Here is a 21,397-nt window from a genome sequence, read left to right as displayed (position 1 = left end):
GAACATGCCATGTTTCCTTACTGTATGTTTTACTTCATAAAGATTGGCTCTGAAAGCTTCTGATAACTTTCATTTAGAGCAAGCGATTATTACTCAAGGCGGGTTACTCACTCTCATGAAAATAAGCTGGATGACAGCATATTTAAGAAAGAGCTCATTTAGAAATATAATGCCCTTTCTTCCCAACTTGGGCCTGGCATAATGGCTCCCACAAAGAAGAGTAGAGGGCTGTTCTCTGCCATCAACTAGGTAGTGACCAGAGAATGCGCCATCAACATTCACAAGTGTATCCATGGAGTGGGTTTCAAGAAGCGTGCCCCTTGGGCACTCAGAGACATCCAGAAATTTGTCATAAAGAAGATGGGAACTCCAGACATATGCATCGACACCAGGCTCAACAAAGCTGTCTCGGCCAAAGGAATAAGGAATGCCCCATACTGTATCTGGATGCAGTTGTCCAGAACATGGAATGAGGATGAAGATTCACCAAACAAGCTCTATTTGTTGGTTACCTACGTACCTGTCACCACTTTAAAAAATTTACAAACAGTTACTGTGGAGAAGAACGAACTGCTGTTCAGTGAGTAAAGTTATAAAACTGCCCCAAATATATGTACATATACTAGTATACATCCTATATAATAAAAGCCCAGTGATCGAATGGCAGAACCACCAGAATGACTGGTCAACCAGCCACTATGACGTGCACTGACCACCAGGGGCCAGACGCTCAACACAGGAGCTGCCCCCTGGTGGTCAGTGCGCTACCACAGTGGGAGCGCGGCTCCACTGACCGGGATGAGATGCTGCTCCTGCTGCAAACCCCAGGCCGATGGGTAGGAACCCGGGTTGTGATCATTGCTTCCTCACCCCAGGGTCCTCCTCACTCCCTGCAGGCCACGCAGTGTCGCCACTGGGCTCACAGAGCTGACCCCAGAGGCTGGGAGGCGGGTTCATGGCCGCTGCGGGACTGAGGCCTACTCCGCTGCATCTCAGTGCTATTGTCCCTGGGCCTGGCCCCGCCCGGGTCCCCTGGGGAGGCGAGTGCTCTGGCTCCAAGGAAGATGCCAGACTGGGGAGCAGCCACTTGGGGAGCAGTCCACAGCTGCTTGGCTGACCGGGATGAGTGGCGCTCCCACAGCGGGCAGATCCCTGCAGGCCATGCCCCCCATCAGTGCACAAATCCTATGCACTGGGCCTCTAGTGTGTGTGTGTGTGTGTGTGTGTGTGTGTGTGTGTGTGTGTGTATTTTGCAATGGAAATTGCGCTGAAAAAAATCTATCAGAAGATCTGAAATGGCTTGTCTCATTAATATCAACATAGCTATGTCTATCTTATCTTAGCACTCTCGGCCTCAGTTTTCTTACCCATACAGTGGGAGGATTTCAAATTTCTAAGACTTTATGATTTTAGTGTGTGTTTCCCCATGTAGTTTCTTCCATTCTTCCACTTGTTGACTCATAAGCGTCATTAAAAGTTTATTTAATTTTACCCATTAAAGTTTCCTCAAGTGCTTTAAGGTAGTCTACTATTGTTAGTTTGTTATTCTTTCAGAAACTCAGTAATTAAAAGAAGTAATATTGCTAAGTTGAACTGAGACTGGGTTTGATAGCTTGATTTTGGCTACAGCATCTATATGTCACATAAAAGGAAAATTAGAATTTGAATTATTATGTAAATATTCAGTCCACATGATGATAAACATTTAGGTGTTTTGAGAAGTCTATATAATATGATATGTTAACTAAAACCTTTACTTTAACTAGTAAACATGGCAATGATGAGAAGTTTGCTCATTGGTGCCTTCTTTAAAATCCTGATATGTTTTTATGAAGTTTTTTGGGATGGCTAGGTGACCTGGGAAGGAAACAGAAACCTGCTTGCTTTGGGGAAGATGGAAAGCTAAACATAGTTTCATTATTCTATTGACTAATCACCAGGAAAAAAAAATCCCAAGATCCTTTAATAGTCCACCTGGTGTGGCTCAGTGGTTGAGTGTAGACCTTTGAACCAAGAGGTCACAGTTCCATTACTGGTCTGGGCACATAACCGGGTTGCAGGCTCACTCCCCAGTGCGGGGCATGCATGAGCCAGCAGATCAGTGATACTCTCTGATCGTTGATGTTTTATCTCTCTATTCCTCTCCCTTACTCTCTGAAATCAATAAAAATATATATATTTTTAAAAATAAAAGATCCTTTAACACTGAAATTTTGAAGGATAGTTTGTTATACATCTGAAGGCTGTAACTACCATCAAGTCACCTGTAGCTGGCGCCATGCTTCCCATTCCACCACAGTATTCCAGCGCTTTCTCGCTACGTTTTGAAATACCTTCAGGGATTTTGAAATGCATTGCTTGCGTAGTTCCTTGAGGCTCCATCACTGCTAGAAATAAAGTTATGAAACCTAGCTGTGCACTTCCCATTAGTTAGTTCTTTACCTCGTCTAACAGAAGTCGTGTGGGTGTCTGACGCAGAATGCCTATAGATTTTACTCACAAATTACATATCCAGATAATTCCTCTGCAAGCAGGAAATAATGATTAATCAGAAGAGTAAAAGGCGCTGCTGGATGTTTAAAAGGAATCTTCTATGGGGGGCTGTGAGTATTGTTTTTTGCAATTTTCGTTTCTGCAATCTCTCCGGTTACCATTTGAAACTTTTGAGTCTACAAAATATATGATGAGCGGGTGAAGGAACTGGTATTTGCCTTTTTGTTTACTACTAAATGATAGGTAATTTGTATCATTATTGAAAAATTACTATGGCTCTTGTTTTGAGTGGTTTTATGTTGTGATTTTAGCCCAAAGCTGTTCTTTTTCTTAGTTTTATGGTTCATGTACACTCCCCGTGGATTCCTTGCACAGCATTGTTCCCTGACAGTAGAGAGAGTGAGCTGTGCTTTAAGTGCAGTTACTGTTAACCTTTCTTACGTGAGACTTTTTATTACAACTTCTCTCCTCCTATTTATTATTTCTATTTCTTGTTTCTGTGGCTGATGTACAAGAGCTCTACTTCAGCCAGTTTTTTAGAACTTGTTATTCTCTCAATCGCCAATTATTTGGGAATGAAATCCCCTCTACTTCTAAAACATTAGCAAGGTACATTGGTAATACACAAGTGAGGATTTCTTGAAATTAAAATATGAAGTCTAGTTGACTTTACTAGATCTTTTTGTCATTATGCCTTTAATGTCCTCGTGGTCTTTTATACATACTGAAAAACCATGTTAGGTGAATGTCTTTGTTCAGAAATACATTTTTAAACAAATTTTTGTTGGGAAGTAAAGAGAAAGAAACTAAACATCCAGTATGACTATTGGCGACGTTTTGATGTGTTTTATCTTTGTATCTGTTTGTTTTGAAAGTTGTGGTTATATTGTACATGGATTTTTTTTTTTAAATCATGCTTTTCTTCTCCCACATAGCATTAAATTATTTTATTTTACTAAACATTTAATAGATGTGTGATATTCAAAGTAGTACTTTATTTTAGTTAGCATGTCCTCTATTGTTAGACATGTAAAATTTTCAAGATTTTAGATTATAAATAACTGTGAGAACACCACTATTTTCTTTATTTTTTTAATGGATAGTTAAATAAAGTTTAATATATTCATATCTTTTACACATTTGTAAAAAATAACTTGTTCTAATTTATGAAAGAAATTTAATAGGCAGTAAAATATTATTCTCTGTGAAGGTAAGAGGACAAATGTGTGAACATTTTTTAGAGCTTGTTTTTCATGGCTGTTGACCTTCTGGTCTTTTTACGGCCATTGCAGACTTCTGCACGATACCTATGTCCGTCGCCCACAAATGGCTCCACATTTGTATTGTCTAGCTTTAGACAGCTCATTTGAATGTAATATGAATATGCCACATCTGTAGTCTCATCAAAGTTGTTGCCCCTAATGTAGGTATTAGAGACTGTGGGATTTGTTTTCATTGATTGTGAACATGCAACAAGTCCTTCTCCCTCTATGTTGCTGCTGATTATTGACAACACTTTAAGACTCCTGTTGTGTGAAGCCAGAGTTTCACCTGAGATTCTTTGCCCCTGCATTCTCTATTCTGTTAAAAGAAAGATCCTTTGCTGCCAGGGTAGTGTTCCTTTTCAGTACATCAGCAAAAGTCCCCATCCCATCACGAGTTATTTTATTACAGCTGACATCAAGGTAGTGCAGGCTTTTGTTCAGGTGCAGTGCATAACTGTTTCACACCACAGTTTTTCATGCTTTACTCCCGTAGTTCAACAAGGCAGTGATTTTCTTTTCACATGTGGCCTAGATGAACTGTGGACGCTTCCTGTTTTACCACACAGTGTAGGTCGGTTTAGGTTTATTCCTGTAACTGATTGGTTTTGTGTTAGGGCTATAGCCAGTGTTGATCACACTTTGTTTTATTTTTTTTTATTTTAAATTAAATCCTTATTGTTGAATGTATTACACCCGTTCCCCTTTCCGCTCTCCCCCATTGATCCCTTCTAGCTTGCCCCGCCCCAGGCCTTCAGCACCCTATTGTTTGTGTTCCTGGTGCTTATCACACTTTGCATTCCCAGATCAGTCACCCAGATCTAAATCTCTAAGGATGAATCAATTTGTAGCAATGCAGCAAAGAATTTTCCACCTTTATTTTCAATCTCCTGTCCATGATTCTTAGGCATTTCAGAGTTCTAGTCTTACGCAGAGCTTTAGCAATCAGTTCTCCTTTGGGCCCAATATTATTAAACATAAAGGTTAAATAAATGAGATTGTATTGTTTCTGACAGAGTTTTTCAGCATCGTATGCACTAACATCCCTTACAAGGTGAAAGCTAACATCCAAACCATTAATATATGGATTCTTCTCTAAAATTCTGGAAAGAACCCAAAAATCTTCATCTGTTACTGTTTCCAGTGGCATTGAGTGATTGCTACCAGCAGTGTGTAATGTGATTCCTCCCAATCCCTTTTCACTTTCTTCCTCCACTGCTTGGAGTCTATGCAATATAAAAGGATTAATTTTCTGGGACTCTTCCATACATAGGTTATTATAATATTCCTGGAGATTGCCAGTAGGTTCCTGGACACTGCCAGTAGGTTCTGGAGCTTCGTTATGGATGGCCTGGGAGTAGGGCTTGGAGTAGGGGCCAGAATGGGGGGCAGGACCTGCTCCTCTGACCCTGTGGGCTGCAGCGGCAGCCTTGCCAAGAAGCATCACCATTTTTAAAACCTATCTCGCCTTGGGGGAAAAAAATTCCATTGTAATTTATTCTTGGTTTAAGAGACTAATAGCCTAACCCTAGGATTTTAAGGACAACCACTGAATTAGGATTTTAAGCAAACCTGTTGGGTGCCATGTTTGTTTAAACTTATCTCATTTTTTTAAAAAACTTTTACTTCTATGTGGCAGATACCTATATACTAGCTTTTGAAAATGTGAATTACATTGCTTTCTTCATAGACACAAACTGGAACTGGATTTTTGTAAATAGATCATTGAGGAACATTGTAAGAGGACTTCCCTAACCAAGGCAGGTTCTTCTATGCCAAAAGCCTCATGTGAATGGAAAAGTATACCCATGCATACAAGGTAAATCCAGCGTGGGCTCTGCTAACACTGGTGCCTGAAAAAAAAATTCACAAGGCTTTGGCCAAAGTTTTCCTCTTGTCACTAGGTTAGAAATGGCCTGAGATTCTCCCAATAATTCAGTCACAGGAAAAAGGCAAAGCGTGTTGTTGGTTCCTCATTCCCATCCTATAGAGCACCTGCATACAGACTTGCATCCTCCTGGAGTGCTGACCTTTCTGGTGGAATGAATGGGACTGAGGGTAGAGTACTTTGAGTTATCGCTTCTAAAGGCATGAAGATCAATTTTCATGGGGGAGGAATCGCTAGGGAAACCAAAATATGGAAGTTCAGAGCCTCATTCTTCAGTTATTATTTTGGGTCATAAAATCTGATTTCAAGATGTCAGGGTATTTATTTTTTTCTCTGCCCTGCCTCTCTCCTCCCCTTGCTAGTTTAGATGGTAATACAACTTAATATCCCGACTTTTCTTTGTCAAACAAGTAAAATTTTATTGAAAATGTGTTACACTTAGAAATAATCATTTCCCTTAATTTTCATTGTAACTTTAAAATTTAGGATCTGGTTCTAAATATATTACATTACCATCACCATTAAAAAGAAGTCGAAGTGAGATTTATTACGGGACCTATATCTTTTATTCTCTAATGACAAATATGAATAGATGTATGTATAAGACTAAAGGAGACACAGACTTAGGCTGAAAACTGCAGTGTGTTTTGTTGTTGTTGTTGTTGCCCCCATTTTCTTGCTTTTGTATTTCGGGCATCCCGTGCTGCATATGCTGCTCTCCAGAGCGTGTATACAGTGCACATAGTGTTCTGAGGATTGACTTTGTAACTGAACCAATTGGACTCCCGTCCAGCAGTTACACACATTTTGGCATTTCTCCTGCCCATTTGTTTAATCTTTCCAGTTCATTTGATCTTCTGGCATGAGAGCTGACAGCTGCAGTTGCATATGGGGTTCATAAAGTAGCTGAAGAAGAAAAGGCCATGACCCAGTTCTTGTATAGTTTCATTTCACTGATGCCTGAGTTGGCAACTCAGGAATACTACAGATTTATTTTACAGCAGGAGAGTTTATGTATAAAAGGGGTTGTTCATTGGTCCTAAGTGGTGTAAGTTATATTTCCTAAATTCGATAGGAATTTTTGAGTACCTGTTAGTCACAGGGCTTTGTGTTATATGGACATTATATCTAATCCTTAGAGAGTTGATATGACCCTCTTTTTCAGATGGAGAAAGCAGATGGAGAAAGCTGACTCAATGAGGGTAAACACTCATAGCTACATATTTAGTATTATAATGTAAATTGTACAACTGGAACTGTTGTCAGAGCTTTGGACTATCCATCATACACTGTAGCAATAATGTGTGTGTGTGTGTGTGTGTGTATGTGTGTGTGTGTGTAGTATTTGATTTCTATTTTTCTGTTGATGGACATTGACTATTATGATGAAAGGTGCTATGAACATTATTTTACATGTCTTTTGGTGGAATTATTGGACCACAGAGTATAGATATGTTCAGTTTTAGGAGATGTTGCCTAAAAGTTTTCCATAATGGTTCTGGTGTGTGAATATTCCAGTTGTCCCACTTCCTTGTTAGTACTTTCTGTTGGTTTTTAAAACTTTTAGCGATGTGGTATCATTTTGTGATTTTAATTGGCACATCTCTGGTAATTAATGATTTTATCAGAGATCTTCTTTTGTGAGTGCCCAATCAAGACTTCTGCTCATTATTAAAAAATAAAACAAAAAAACTGGATTGTCTTTACATATTCTGGGGATCAAATTTTGAATTACAACTATTTTAGCTGCACTATCTGATGTGTTCTATATGTACTCAACAAACCTGATGTAGTTTACCACAGAGGGGACCACCCCCACCCCTCATTTTTTTGTTTCATTGGTTCTTCTCAATAACCAACCTGATTTTTAAGTAAGCTCTAAGAAAGGATTCCACGAAAGACTTTTGGTTCTCCTCCTGTAAAATAATGGAATAATGTATACTGGAATGCTTTCCTGCCATAAAAAACCTCAAAACTGTAAAACAGGAACAATATATACAGCAACACTGCATAAATAAACCTTATATGCTTGAGGGACAAAGTGAATTAAAAAACAACAACACCCTGAATAAATAGAAATTTGAATAGCTTAAAAACATTGAGTTTGCAATTAAAAATCTTCTAACAAAAAATGCCAAGATGCTACTGGCCCAGGAACCACACACCCTTAGGCCCTGAGGTCCATGAGTGCAAGGAATAACCTTCATGGCTCTTTTGATGATCCACGTGTGACATAACATTCTTGGTAAATGTTAAATAGAATTAAGTTGATTGAATGACATGGAACTATGTAGAGAATTTCCCTTCTCTTGAGAAATTGAACAATTTTTTTTTTACCTTCTTTCTTTGGTAAGGAATCTTTAATCTTTTCTCTGATTCATTTCAGAAAACGTATGGACCCTATTGAAATGAGAATGCTTTAACTTCTTGTAGGTGTGAAATGATACTTGCATGGTTAGCACTACCTCAGGGTTTCCTTGGTGACCATCTAAGTCATGTTGGGTATGAGTGTGGGCTATATTGCTCCCAGGCATACTGCTTTAACCTAACATCCTAACTGCTGCTAGTGTCTTCATGAGTTAACCAGAAGTAACACCAGTCCTCTTTCTACCTATGATAATTTGTTTTTGTGTGTGTGTGTTTTGGAGGGGAAGGCAATGTTTGTGTGTTTCCTTACATTACAGTTTTGTCGAACACTCTGTTGTCCATTTTATTTATTTTCGGTCTGCCTTTAAAAAAAAAATCTTTATTGTTGAAAGTCTTACATATGTCCCCTTTTTCCTCCCATTGTCCTTTCTAACCCACCTCGACCCGCGCCCTAGGCTTTCACCACCCTATTGTCTATGTCCATGGGTTATGCTTATATGCATACCAGTTCTTTGCTTGTTCTCTTCCTCCCTCCCCCCACCCCCCTTCCCTCTGAGATTCCACAGTCTGTTCCATGCTTCTATGTCTCTGGATCTATTTTGTTCATCAGTTTATATTGTTCATTAGATTCCACATATGAGTGACGTTATTTGATACTTGTCTTTTGCTGATGGCTTATTTCGCTTAGTATAATACTCCAGGTCCCTCCATACTGTCTCAAAGGGTAAGAGATCCTTGTTTTTTTTGTGTTGTTGTTTTTTCACTGCTGCATAGTATTCCATGGTGTAAATGTACCACGGCTTTTTTTTTTATCCACTCATCTACTGATGGACACCTGGGCTGTTTTCCAGACCTGAGCTATTACAAATTGTGCTGTTATGAACATAGGGGTGCATACATTCTTTCTGATTGGTGTTTCGGGCTTCTAAAGAATATATTCCTAGAAATGGGATCACTGGGTCAAATGCAGTTCCATATTTAATTTTTTGAGGAAACTCCATATTGTTTTCCATAATGTCTGCACAAGTCTGCATTCCCACCAGCAGTGTACTAGGGTTCCCTTTTCTCCACGTCCTCGTCAGCACTTTCCAGTTGTTGATTTGTTGATGGTAGCCATTCTGACAGGTGTGAGGTGATAGTTCATTGTCATTTTAATTTACATCTCTCTGATGATCAGTGACTCTGAGCATTTTTTTCATATGTCTCTTGGCCATCTGTATGTCTGCTTTGGAGAAGTGTCTATTTAGGTCCTTTGCCCATTTTTAAATTGTATTGTTTATCTTCCTTTTGTTAAGTTGTATGAGTTCCTTTTCTATTTTGGATATTAAACCTTTATCAGGTGTATCATTGCCAAATATGTTCTCCCATACGGTGGGCTCTTTTCATTTTGTTGGTTTTCTTTTGCTAGGCAGAAGCTTTTTGTTTTCTCCTTAGTTTCCTTTGCCCTCAGAGATGTATCTGTAAACATATTGCTATGAGAGATGTCTGAGATTTTGCTGCCTATGGTTTCATCTAGGATTTTTATGGTTTCATGACTGTATTGCTGTTGATCTCTCCCTTAAAGTCCTCTAAAAGTTTTATATATATATATATATATTTTTTTAATTGTTTATATATATATTTAGATGCTCCTATATTGGGTACACATGTGTTTACCAGGGTTATATCCTCTTATTGGATTGATCCCTTTAGTATTATGTAGTGACCTTTATTGTCTCTTGTGATGGCCTTCATTTTGAAGTCTGTTGTGTCAGATATGAGTATTGCCACTCCAGCTTCTTTTTGTTTCCATTTGCATGGGAAAAATTTTTTTGTTTCCATTTGCATGGAAAAAATTTTCCATCTCTTCACTCTTGTCCTGTGTGAGTCTTTTGTTCTGAGGTGGGTCTCTTGTAGAGAGCATATAATTGGGTCATGCTTTTGTATCCATTCAGCTACCCTATGTCTTTTGATTAGAACATTTACTCTATTTACATTTAAGGTTATTAATGATAGGCACTTATTTATTGCCATTTTAATTCTTTACAACTAAGTTTCTCTCTGTATTTCTTCTTCTCATTACAGTAGTTCCTTTAGCATTTCTTGCAGGACAGGTTTGGTGGTAACTCCTTTAGCCTTTTTTTTTTTTGGTCTGGGAAGCTCTTTATTTCACCATCTATTTTGAATGATAGCCTTGCTGGATATAGTATTCTTGGTTTCAGATACTTGCTTTTCCTTACCTTGAGTACTTCATACCACTCCCCTCTGGCCTGTAGATTTTCTGATGAGAAATCAGCTGACAGCCTTATGGGCGCTCCTTTGTAGGTAAAAAATTGCTTTTGTCTTGCTGCCTTTAAGGTTCTCTCTTTGTCTTTAATTTTTGGCATTTTAGTTATGATGTGTCTAGGCATGGGCCTATTTGGATTCTTCTTGCTTGGGACTCTCTGTGCCTTCTGAACTTTTATGACTTTTTCCTTCACCAGGTTAGGGAAGTTTTCTGCCATTATTTCTTCAAACACATTCTCTATCCCTTTCTCACTTTCTTCTCCTTCTGGTATTTCTACTGTATGAATATTATTACATTTCCTATTGTCCCACAGCTCCCTTAAGCTATCCTCCTGATTTTTAATTGTTTTTTCTTTTTGGTTCTCTGATTGAGTGATTTTTTTCTATCCTGTCTTCTAATTCACTGGTCCATTCCTCAGCTTCTCCTAATCTGCTATGTATTCCATCCACTGTGTTGTTTATTAGTGCTATGTCATACTTCATAGTTACTATATCTTTTCTCATGCTGTTGAGCATCCTTGCCATTATTCTTCTGAACTCTATGTCTGATAAATGTCTTATCTTCATTTCATTTAGCTCTTCCTCTGGAGAAGTCTCTTGTTCTTTCATTTGGGGCTTGTATTTTTATCTCCCCATTTTGGCTGCCTGTTTGGGTTTGTGTCTATGTATTAGGTAGATTGGCTACAAGTTCCAATCTCTAGTGCAGGACAATATCAGATGCTATTTGTGACTGGCCTGAGTCCCCTGATTGGAGCTATCAGCAATCCAGAACTTGTGGCTTCTTCTACTGGGGCTGGGTGCCTTTGGAGAGGTGAAAGAGAACGTGGAAAGAGCAGGGCTGGCGGCACTGTCACTCAGAGTGGACCCTACATGCTATCTTTGGGCAGGTACAGTTGCTGTCTCACCTGGTACTTCAGTCACACCTCCCGCTCTAATCTTTGTCATACTACACCTAAGGGTTGAACCCAGAAAATTTTAGTTTGCCATTTCCTTCTGTAAAATAAACATTTGTTCTTGTCCTTGCTGCTCTCACCCTTTCTCCTTTCCCTCTGAAACCAGTAAGAATGAGAAAGAACCCTCCTCCTCTAACATTTATTCTTATTATTTTAGAACAGAAGAGATCTTTGGAGATGATCTAACCTCGCTCCCTCATTTTGTGCCTGAAGCGCAGGACTAGAGGGTAGATGGCGTGCGTGTGTCATATGAGTAGCTAAGCAGGGACTGTTAGGGTTTGGCTGGTGATGTGGGCTGTGAAAGAATTCACAACTAAAAGAAGAGATGCAGAGAGTAAGTTCATTTTTACTTTCTAAGAGAGGGAAAGGCCGGTGCATTGTTAATCAATACAGGGGCAAAAAACAAAAGGTGGTTTCCCCTTTTAAAGGGTAATGGCTGTTGCTAAGTGAGAAAAAAGGGAGGAGGATTTAGGGCTGAAACAGAGTGGACATCAGTGGGGTATGTGTGGTTTGTTTGCTTTTCAGGAGACAGTCCAGGCAGATATCCTAGGGAGGTGTCTTATCAGTATTTTTCCTAAGCCTGTAAAACATGCTTAGAGCAAAAGTTATGAAGAGTTCAAAAAAGGCTGAAGAGGAGGAATGGAGTAGAGAATTTCTACTAACTAGAGCAGTGGTTCTCAACCTGTGGGTTGTTCCACCCCTTTGGGGGTCGAACGACCCTTTCACAGGGGTCGCCTAAGACCATCGGAAAACACATATATAATTACATATTGTTTTTGTGATTAATCACTATGCTTTAATTATGTTCAACTAATAACAGTGAAATTGGGGGTCACCACAACATGAGGAACTGTATTAAAGGGTCACGGCATTAGGAAGGTTGAGAACCACTGAACTAGAGACTCTTTGGTGTGAATTATCCCTGAGTAGTTAAAACAGCAGGGAGGAGGAAGATGCAAGAATGTAGCCTTGAGAGTAGTTTATCTTGTCTTGCAGCTTGAATAGAGGGGCTGTTTGAATCAGAGAAGCTAATAATCTTGGAGTTTAATTACTGGGTGCTTCTTATAAATTATGGAAAGCCACAGCAAGGAAAAAGAAAGCCCCTTTTTTTTCTGTCCTTACAGGAACCATTTTAGGTTTCTGAATTTCTAGTTAGTCTTTGTATTATTGGGCTTCACAAAAGCTAAGGGCTTAAAAACATCATTCCCAAAACATGTGCCTAGGTGGTCTGGGACCCTGCTGTCTATTCACAGGGTGCCAGCTGCAGGGTATTTAAAAAGTTCAAGGGAAACAGACATCTATCGAATACTATGGAAATGGTGGTTCACAGTTTTAATATTAGATTGTATTTCCTTCAATGACACCTTAGTTTTGCAGAGCTGAAGTTTTAGCAGGTTACAGTGATAATAAGCAAGTACCTGGTGAAAACCAATGTGGAGCAAGAAATGAGCATGACGATGTTTAATATGATCCTATGGCAGCAATTTTCAACCCTTTTCATCTCATGGCACACATAAACTAATTACTACAATTCTGTGGCACAAGAAAATATATATTTTTTTGCCAATCTGACAAAATAAATTTTTTTGGTATAATTTTGATTCATTCACACCCAACAGCTATTGTTTGTTGGCTGTTGTCATTTTGTTATTTGACAATCTAAGGGAAAAGAGGTCAGTGCCCCTGACTAAATAGTCAGGCATTGCATGTTTTAAAAATTCTTGCAGCACATTGGTTGAAAATTGCTCCCCTATGGTGTGAGAGGCTGTGCAGGGCCCAATAGGTACCCACATCTTATTAATAAGAGGTATCAGTGATTAAAGAATGGAATAAAAAAATTAAATTTTCTTGCACTTATGATATTTTAAAATGATGCTAAGTTGCTAGGACAAAAATAGTTACTAAATTTTTTATATGAAATACTTAATAAATGGAGCACTTAGGTATTTTCTTGACTTAGGGAGCCATGAAAAAGTTACTGAGATGCTGAGGCCTCCATAATTTCAAATAAGTCTGAGAACCTCTGACTTAGTGGGTCTTCTGTGTAAGCTTTTTACCAGAGAAAAGAGAGGCTGAGTAAGGGCGCATGAAACTGGGCATATTCAATAGCGAGGGGAGGGAGAACAGCAGTCCCAAGGTCATTTGATCACTGCTTAGCTGGCACAATGGCTGCTCCAGCAGATTCTAGGCAATGCCACTGCCTGCCCAGTATTTGAAGAAGATAAATTATCGGGCTTCCCCTGCTTTCTCAATACCTTTTTATCTCGAGAACCTTTATGGGGACTATTGGCTCTTTGTCATGTGCCCTACAGCTTATATGTGGGGGCCCAATTGTGAGGTCCCGGGCAGTGTGGCTTGAAGTACTATTGTGAAGTCAATGTCAGAGCACTCAGAGGTGAACTTGGAGCTGAAGAGGACACTTACTTGCCTTTCTTAGACCTGCCATTGTTTTCCTTTCTGAGTAATTCCCATAGAATCAATTTTCTAGAAACTGCAAGCCAACTTCTTTTTAGTATTTTTATTGTGTCTTGCTAGTTAGCAGATTCGCCCAAGAACACAGTGAAGTGAACATTGAAAAATATGTATCGGAGGAATACATAATAATTTTAGGAAATTATTATTTATGACATTAAAAATTTTGGAAAACAGGAAAGAAAAATGTCACCAATATTTCTTTTTCACAATTGTTCTTAAAATTTTGAGGTAGATAAGTCTAGGCTTTTGTTCCTAAGAATCTTTTCCTTATTATGTAGTTGTTCATAGTAAGTTATTTAGTTGTGTGTGTGTGTGTGTTTTCCCCCCAATTTCTAGGAGGTGGTATAGCATAATGACTTAGACCTAAGTTTTGCCCTCAAATGAGAGGTTCTAGTCTCAGTGATGAGTTGCAGGGCAGAGCTTAATTTCTGAATCTCAATTTTCACAGCTGAAAAATGAGGACACTAATACCTGCATCATAGTCCCTGTGAAATTTCAATAAAATATTTGTCAAGTTCTTATTATAGTGCCTAGCACATACTAGGGACTCAGTAAATTGTACATTGTTATTAATATGCCATCAATATTTCCCTTTTGTCATATAGTCTTTATGACCATATTTTTAATAGCTGCATGATACTCCATCAAGTTGTATGCATTCTTATTTGCTTAACTATCTATCTGTTATTAGATTCTTAGGTTGCCTCTGAATTTGTACTTGGAAAAAAACTTCTGCAGCAAACTGTTACTCAGTCAGCGGATTCGATAAGCGCTCACTATGTGCCAGGATCTTTGCTTGGTATTGGGAACACAGAACTCAGAATGGCATAGTCCTGGCCTTGAGAGACTCACAGTCTGGGGAGGGAGATGTGTACAGGTCACTTCTGTCCTGCGGTAAATGACATCACTGTCCAAATTACTGCGAAAGGGCAGATTGGAGGACAAAATGTCACACTCTGCCTGGAGAGCTTGGGGAAGTCAGGTGAGGGTCATAGGAGATGGGTTAGTGAGATAATGGGGTAAGGAGCAAGTTATGAAGGGCTTTTTAAGCCGTCATACAGAACAGAGCTTTTATTCCTAGTGCAGTGGGGCAGTTGGTTTTGGAAAGAGAAATGGCATTATCTGCTTAGGTTTTACAGTCTGTAGGGGGCGAGTTGGAAACAGAGTTTAATTAAGAAGTTATTAAAGAATCCAGGTGAGAGATGGTGTGGCCTAAACAAGCTGAGAGTGATGGAGGTGGTAAGAAGTGGCCAGATTGGAATAACCCACAACCTGAGCTGTCAGGTTGGATGTGAGGTGTCAGAAAGGGAGAAGTCAAGGATGGGTTCCTAGGCGTTTAGCCCGAGTGATTGGAAGGGTGGAGTTGCCATTCCTAAAATAGTAAAGGATGTAGGGAGGAGCAGGTGTGGGGAGAACCAGGAACTGAGTTTTGAAATATGGTATGTTTGAGATAGTTATTAAACAGCTAGGTAGAGATGTTCAATAGGTAGTTAGATGTAGGAGTCTGGTTTGTCCCCAAATTATAAGTTTGGGATGTATCTGTATATTTGTGGCATTTATAACATGTTTTTAAAATTTGGTTAGTTATTTTAGCCATTACTCCCTTCATAGAATTTTCGTTGGGATCTTCATCTTTAAAAAATCCAAATAAACTTCAATCACTTTGTAAAATTGTATGTTGGAAATTTTATTAGCAGACTACACACACACGCGCGCGCACACACACACACACACACACACACACTGTGAGGCAAAAGTAGGTTTACTATTGTTTGTATGGAAAATAATGCAATAATAAATAAATATATAATATAAAAATAAACTGTTTTGAGTATTCACAACTGGAATCCTACTTTTGCCCACCATATATGTATATAATATATATAATATATTTACTAGAAAACTAGAAGTCTTTTGGGAAGACTTGGCATCATTAAAATGGGTCTTTGTATCTAGTATCACATTATGTCTCTCCATTTGGTTTTCCCAATAAACAATAAACATTCATTCTTTTTCTCCACGTTCATCACACACATTTGTTGGTAATATTTTTCCCGTCAGTAAACTCCTTTTCATTGGTATTTTGATAGTTTTGCTCTTATAAAGGAATTACTTTTTTGCTCTTATAAAGGAATTACTATACATTGACATATTTGACTACTTATTAAACTTCTAGTACTGTAATTAATATCCTACTTGATTTCTTTGATTTTTTCCCCCCTAGGAATAGACTCATATCACCTGTGAATAACAATTTTGTCTTTTTCCTTTCAATATTTGAGTCTCATTTCTGGTCATGCCAAAAAAAGAAATCCTAAATTTAAGATAAGGGGTAGCTGCAAAGTAAGGAGGCAATTAATACCTAAAAGTCTAATCACAGCTTACCACTTTTGTTTTGTTCTTGCTTTAGGCTTGTTCCAATTAGTCCTCCCCTTGCCCTTTTAAAACTTTATTTTTAATAGATTTAAAAATAATGATTTTGAGAGAGAGGGGAAGGGAATGGAGAGAGAGAAACATCAATGTGAGAGGAAATATTGATTGGCTGCCTCCTGCAGGCCCCCCCTTACCAAGGACTGAGCCAGCAACCCAGGCGAGTGCCCTGACCTGGAATCAAAGGGCAACCCTTCAGTGCATGGACCACACCCAACCAGCTGAGCCACATGGGCCAGGCTTGATAGATCTTTTGAGTGCCAAGAGCTTATCTGTTTTAGGTTTGTGCAATATCCCTAATGATTGACTTTGGTATATTTGGTTTCCAGCCGTTTGCTCTTCTAAAGACATGTTCTGATTGGTTGATCATTATGGTTACTCTTCTCCTGCTGAATCAGCATTTAACTTTCATGGATACAGAAAAAAATTAAAACCCAGTAGAACGAACATAATAACCAGAGATTTTGAGTAGGGCTCTGATGAAAATTTAAAATTGAATAGCCTGCCACCACCCCATCAGCACAGTAAACATGAATTTATACTACAAGTATTTAAAAATAATTATTACATGATTCATAAAACAATTGCTTTTGAAAACTTGTGTTTTCAAACTAATATACTATAGTTTTGCAATTTTGAAAATTATTTTTGTTTGAAAAATCTTTTCTAAATACAAAACCGGTTTCACTTTTGCTGTGGATTGCAAATCAGAGAATGACGTGCTGATGCACCTTAGATTTCTAGAATGCTTTACCATAAATTCTCAGGTTAACTTTCAGGTTCTGTTTCCTGTGTGGCCAGTTAAGCTTCTTGTGACCTTTCTCCTTGAAGGAGCAGATGACACTCTCTGAAGTGCTAGGACTTTGTAGCACCAAGGAAAGCTTTTAATTGGCCGGCATTGCCGTGTTTAAATAGCCAGACACCTGCTGGGCAAGCCCTGCGCATGTGAGTGGGGCTATATGTTCCGTCCTTTAGGATTTGCAAGGCTGGAGCACAAAGACAGCAATTGTTACCCAATAAGCAGTAGTCACACACTTCTACCAATCGCCTTAGGAGGGCTGGTTACCATGGAATCCACCATCTGTTCACTCCCCCCCCAGAATGTGATTATCCTTGCTGGGCTGGGAACTGGGGGAAGCAGGGGAGTGCGTGCCCTGTGAAATTATCTGCAATGGATTGGGTTAATGGGAGGCTAGATTTGGCTCGCTGGAAAAACAAATGAAGGGTGTTCTGCTTCCACCATTTGTGACTTCTAACCAAGAGGAATAAATTCGGCTTTTATAAGGTAAGTAACCATGGTACTGTGTATTCAGTTTGTACCACATTTGGTGTCGGGCATTATGTCCATGCGGTCCAAGCAAAGGGAGCTATAAGCTCTTCTGGAAGAAATTGCCAGCATTACACACTTCTATTGTATTGATTTTAAGCAGCTCCTGTACAATGACATGTTAATGTTGGAAAAATGAAACAATTATTCTTTTATCTTTTACAATTTTTTTTGTGCCTGTGTAATTGTTTTATGTCCTCTGAAAGTGGCAAAAAGACTGTCATTTTTCATAGTTTCTCAGAATGAATTATACCGATATTCTCTTTGAAATTCTCCCATGGCCACGTGTTCAGTGTCTATTCTTCAAATAAGAAAATGTCTCAGGTCAGGGACATTTGTAGGTTATGGTTTCATTAATGATTATTCTGGCCCATAAGACTGACCTCCCATCATTAGGTCATGTTTTGAAATGTGATGCTTATGCACTTTTATTGTGCAATGCTTTTGCACAAGTTTCAAGGGCCCGAGCATGTGGAAACAATGTGACAGTGCTTTTAAGGGCGGGCAAGCTTGCAGGCACACTAATACAGGAAGGGGCAAAGCTAGGAAGATCTGCTTCTATTTCAAGGGCTTCCTTTGTGTTTTTTTTCTGTTTCAGCAGCCCCTGAAAATGTGTGATGCATATTGTGAGCAGTAGAAGGAGATTTGGGTGCTCACAGATGGATGACTGACATTTTTCTGGGTGGCTAAGAGGTTGGTAGCTCAAACAAGGGACTTCTATGTCCTTTGCAAGGCAGCATTGTGTCCCCTTCCCTGATACTGTGCCCTAACATATAAAAGTGAAAAACAAAAAGAGTGCTGTCTGTACTCTGGGTACTTCTTTTGTGTAAGTTTTCCTGTCCTTTAAACCACAGCGCCAGGGCGCTGTGAGCCCGGCTGGGTCTGCCATTTTTATTTGCTATAGGAAGGGTTGCAAGGACAGGCTTTGCTTATGCAGCTGTAGTCATTCTGATAGTGCTGTTCAGCTGTCATCTTGGACACTCGCATCACTGGCTGCTCAGAGGGCTAGACAAGGTCATTGCTAACAGACCCTACTTGTTTAATTTTCTTTTTTTAAATGATAAGTATAAAATTAGATAACCTTGTATTGGTCAAGGACTCATGTTCTTACTTCAAGAACAGCTTTTCAGGATTGTCAGTTGTGGGTTCTTGGTATGAATTGTGGCTGACTTTAAAATTCTTACCTTTTGTGTTTATTGACCTCTATACATTATTATTGTTACTACTATTTTAAGTTTTTTAAATATGCAAAATTTGATTAGGTAGCTGCTAGCTCTAAAGAGAGTGTATTTTTTCCAATAATAATAGATGTATGTCTGGCTGGAATTTTTCTTAGCATCTGTAAAAACTTTTAAGCTAATCTGGTATTGTTGAGATGAAATTTTCAGCCACAAATGTCAGTCATTCATAAGCAATATAAGTTTCGGAAGGAAATAAGATAATGTGAAAACAAACCTGAAAAAGCCTGTGATTGAATGGGTGTGAAGTGTGAGAGCATTCGTGTGCCTGGGTTGTAGTTACTTAAGCAGTTGAGTTGGGCTGCGCAAATCTGTCACTTTTCAAGTTCTCTAGTGTTTGTGAGTTTTCTTACTATTTTTGTTGTTACTGAATTGAAGTTTAATTGTGTATTTTTAAGTGGGTGTTTGTCATTTGATCCCGATGGTTTATGGATATGGGCAGGCACTTTTAAGCATATTTCTTATGTTCCTTGACTGAGTTTTCGGAGTAATTAAATAAATAAAGCCATAAGGCGTTCAAGATACGTTAGAGAAAAAACTTTGTTCCATAGCCACGGACAGGAACTTAGGGTTATACTTCCTGAAGTTATGAAGAGGAGTGGGCAGCAGGGACAGTCCCTGGAGCGCCTGCGATCCCAGCCAGTGTTGCCGAGGGTGAGGGCTGCACGGCCGTGTGACCTGTAGTTCACTGGGGGGGATGTGGCTTTTGGACCTGGTGGGTTTTTTTTATTGCCCATGGTGAGATTTCGCTTCTATTCACAATCATTGTCAGCGGTAAGACCCACCACCCTGTGTCCACAGTCTTGTGGTAACGCGTTTAAAATATACTGAGTTCTCGGGGCTGCTCTGAAGAGTGACTTTCTGGTTCTCGCTGTCCTTGTGTGAGGGTGGGGAAAGGTGCTCGATTTCCGTGAGTTCCGAGACTTCTTCCAGCTTTTCAGACTCTGTGATGGCTCGATGCTTTTCAGTCCTCCAGTCCCACTTTAAGAGGTCACTAAATGACAAGTTTCCAGTAGTGTTTATAAACATGTAAAGCTACCCCTATTCAAAGTTATTTATTTTACAAGTGTTATATAGATGACAAATCAGAAACTCTGAATAAAGTGCTTGGAGTGACTCAAATTTATAACAGTCTAAGCAGATAGCAAATAGCAAATCAATCCACCACTAGGTCAGCACAAATAGTCAGGTTTTTCTGCTTCTTCCTTGACACATGATGCTGGATTGACTTAGAATTGGACAAGTAGACTACAGAGTTAATGAACAGCTGTTAGAGCTTACATTTTTCTCCTATGTTTTATTGCCACCTTCTGTCTAACCTCTAAATTGAGTCTCTCTATTTGCTTTTGGGGTACAGATTTATAATCCATATTTTTTGAAGTTAACCATCTTTGGTCATCGTGGTCCATTTGGCCCAAGAGCTGTCTGCGCTCTCAGGATCATCTCATTTTTAACTCATTTTACAGACAAGAATCTGAGGCTCATAATGATTAAGTAACTTGTCCAGGGTCACAAAACTTGCATTGCAGAAACAGATAATGTTGGGTATTGCATGTTGAATGCAAAGATATGAGGTAAGGTCAACTGACTTCATGCATTGTTACCCTTATGAGGAGCAGAGCAGTCAATGTCACCTTGAAGTCTCACACATGGACTTTTCCGGGATTTGAAGGGAAGAGGAATCTGCGGATGCTGCTATGTTCACATGTCTCTGGTGTTGAAGCTGTTTTCATTCTACATGACATTTAAAAAGAGATATATTGCCCTGGCTGGTTTGGCTCAGTGGACAGAGTGTCAGCCTGTGGACCCAAAGGTCCCAGGTTCAATTCCGCTCAGGGGCACGTGCCTGGGTTGCAGGCTCGGTTCAATGTGCAGGAGGCAGCTGATCAATGGTTCTCTCTCATCATTGATGTTTCTATCTCTTCCTCTCCCTTCCTCTCTGAAATAAAAATATATTTTAAAAAAAGAGAGATACTGAAAACTGCCCTCTCCCACAATTCTATATTGCCATGGGTTCAAGAAATATTTAGAATGAATTAATTTTGTGCATTTGTATAATTTTGTATGACTGCGTTAAATATAGAACTACAGGGTCCTGCCAGGTAGCTTAGTTGGTTAGAGTGTTGTCCCAATGTCAAGGTTACAGGTTCGATCTCTGGTTAGGGCACATACAAGAAACAACCAATGAATGCATAAATAAGTGGAACAACAAATTGATGTTTCTCTTTCAAGTCAGTAAATTAAAAAGTTCTCTCTCTATTAGAGAGAGAACTATAGGATGTGAAGCCTGTATATAAAGTGTGCATGTGAACAGTGTAAACTCACCCAAAAAAGCTATGGCTCACAGGAGGTTGCTGCATTTTACAGGATTTCTCTCTGTATGAATGTGCCATATATTTGATTTTCAGCAGCAGTTTTCTTCTGAGATGCTTCCTCTTCTGTTTTTATAACTGCTCCTATGCTTTCTGAAAATCAAAAAGGCAAACTTCCTATAAATTGGCAGTAAATCGGTCTATGTAGGCAGCTGCAGGTCCTTGGAACAGTTTGGTAGAATGCACTTATTCCTTTCCCACTCAGTTGCCACCACTTGAAGCCCAGGAATGGCTTGATGGAGTTGAAGGAGGGTATCTGGCAATACCTTATTCTGAGAAAAGTTCCATATTTTGTGAATAACCCCCATTCTATGGGGCTAATTATTT

The 21,397-nt window shown here is 39.2% G+C and overlaps 1 pseudogene; it reads right to left on the bottom strand.

Annotated features, from left to right (window-relative positions):
- Nucleotides 1-3,691: 3,691 nt before the first annotated feature.
- On the bottom strand, nt 3,692-5,205 carry LOC102435505 (annotated as a pseudogene).
- Between the last annotated feature and the right edge of the window lie 16,192 nt (nt 5,206-21,397).

This window comes from Myotis lucifugus, unplaced genomic scaffold, assembly GCF_000147115.1.
Source record: "Myotis lucifugus unplaced genomic scaffold, Myoluc2.0 scaffold_30, whole genome shotgun sequence".
NCBI lineage: Eukaryota > Metazoa > Chordata > Mammalia > Chiroptera > Vespertilionidae > Myotis > Myotis lucifugus.
This window is presented reverse-complemented; position numbering and strand designations above follow the sequence as displayed.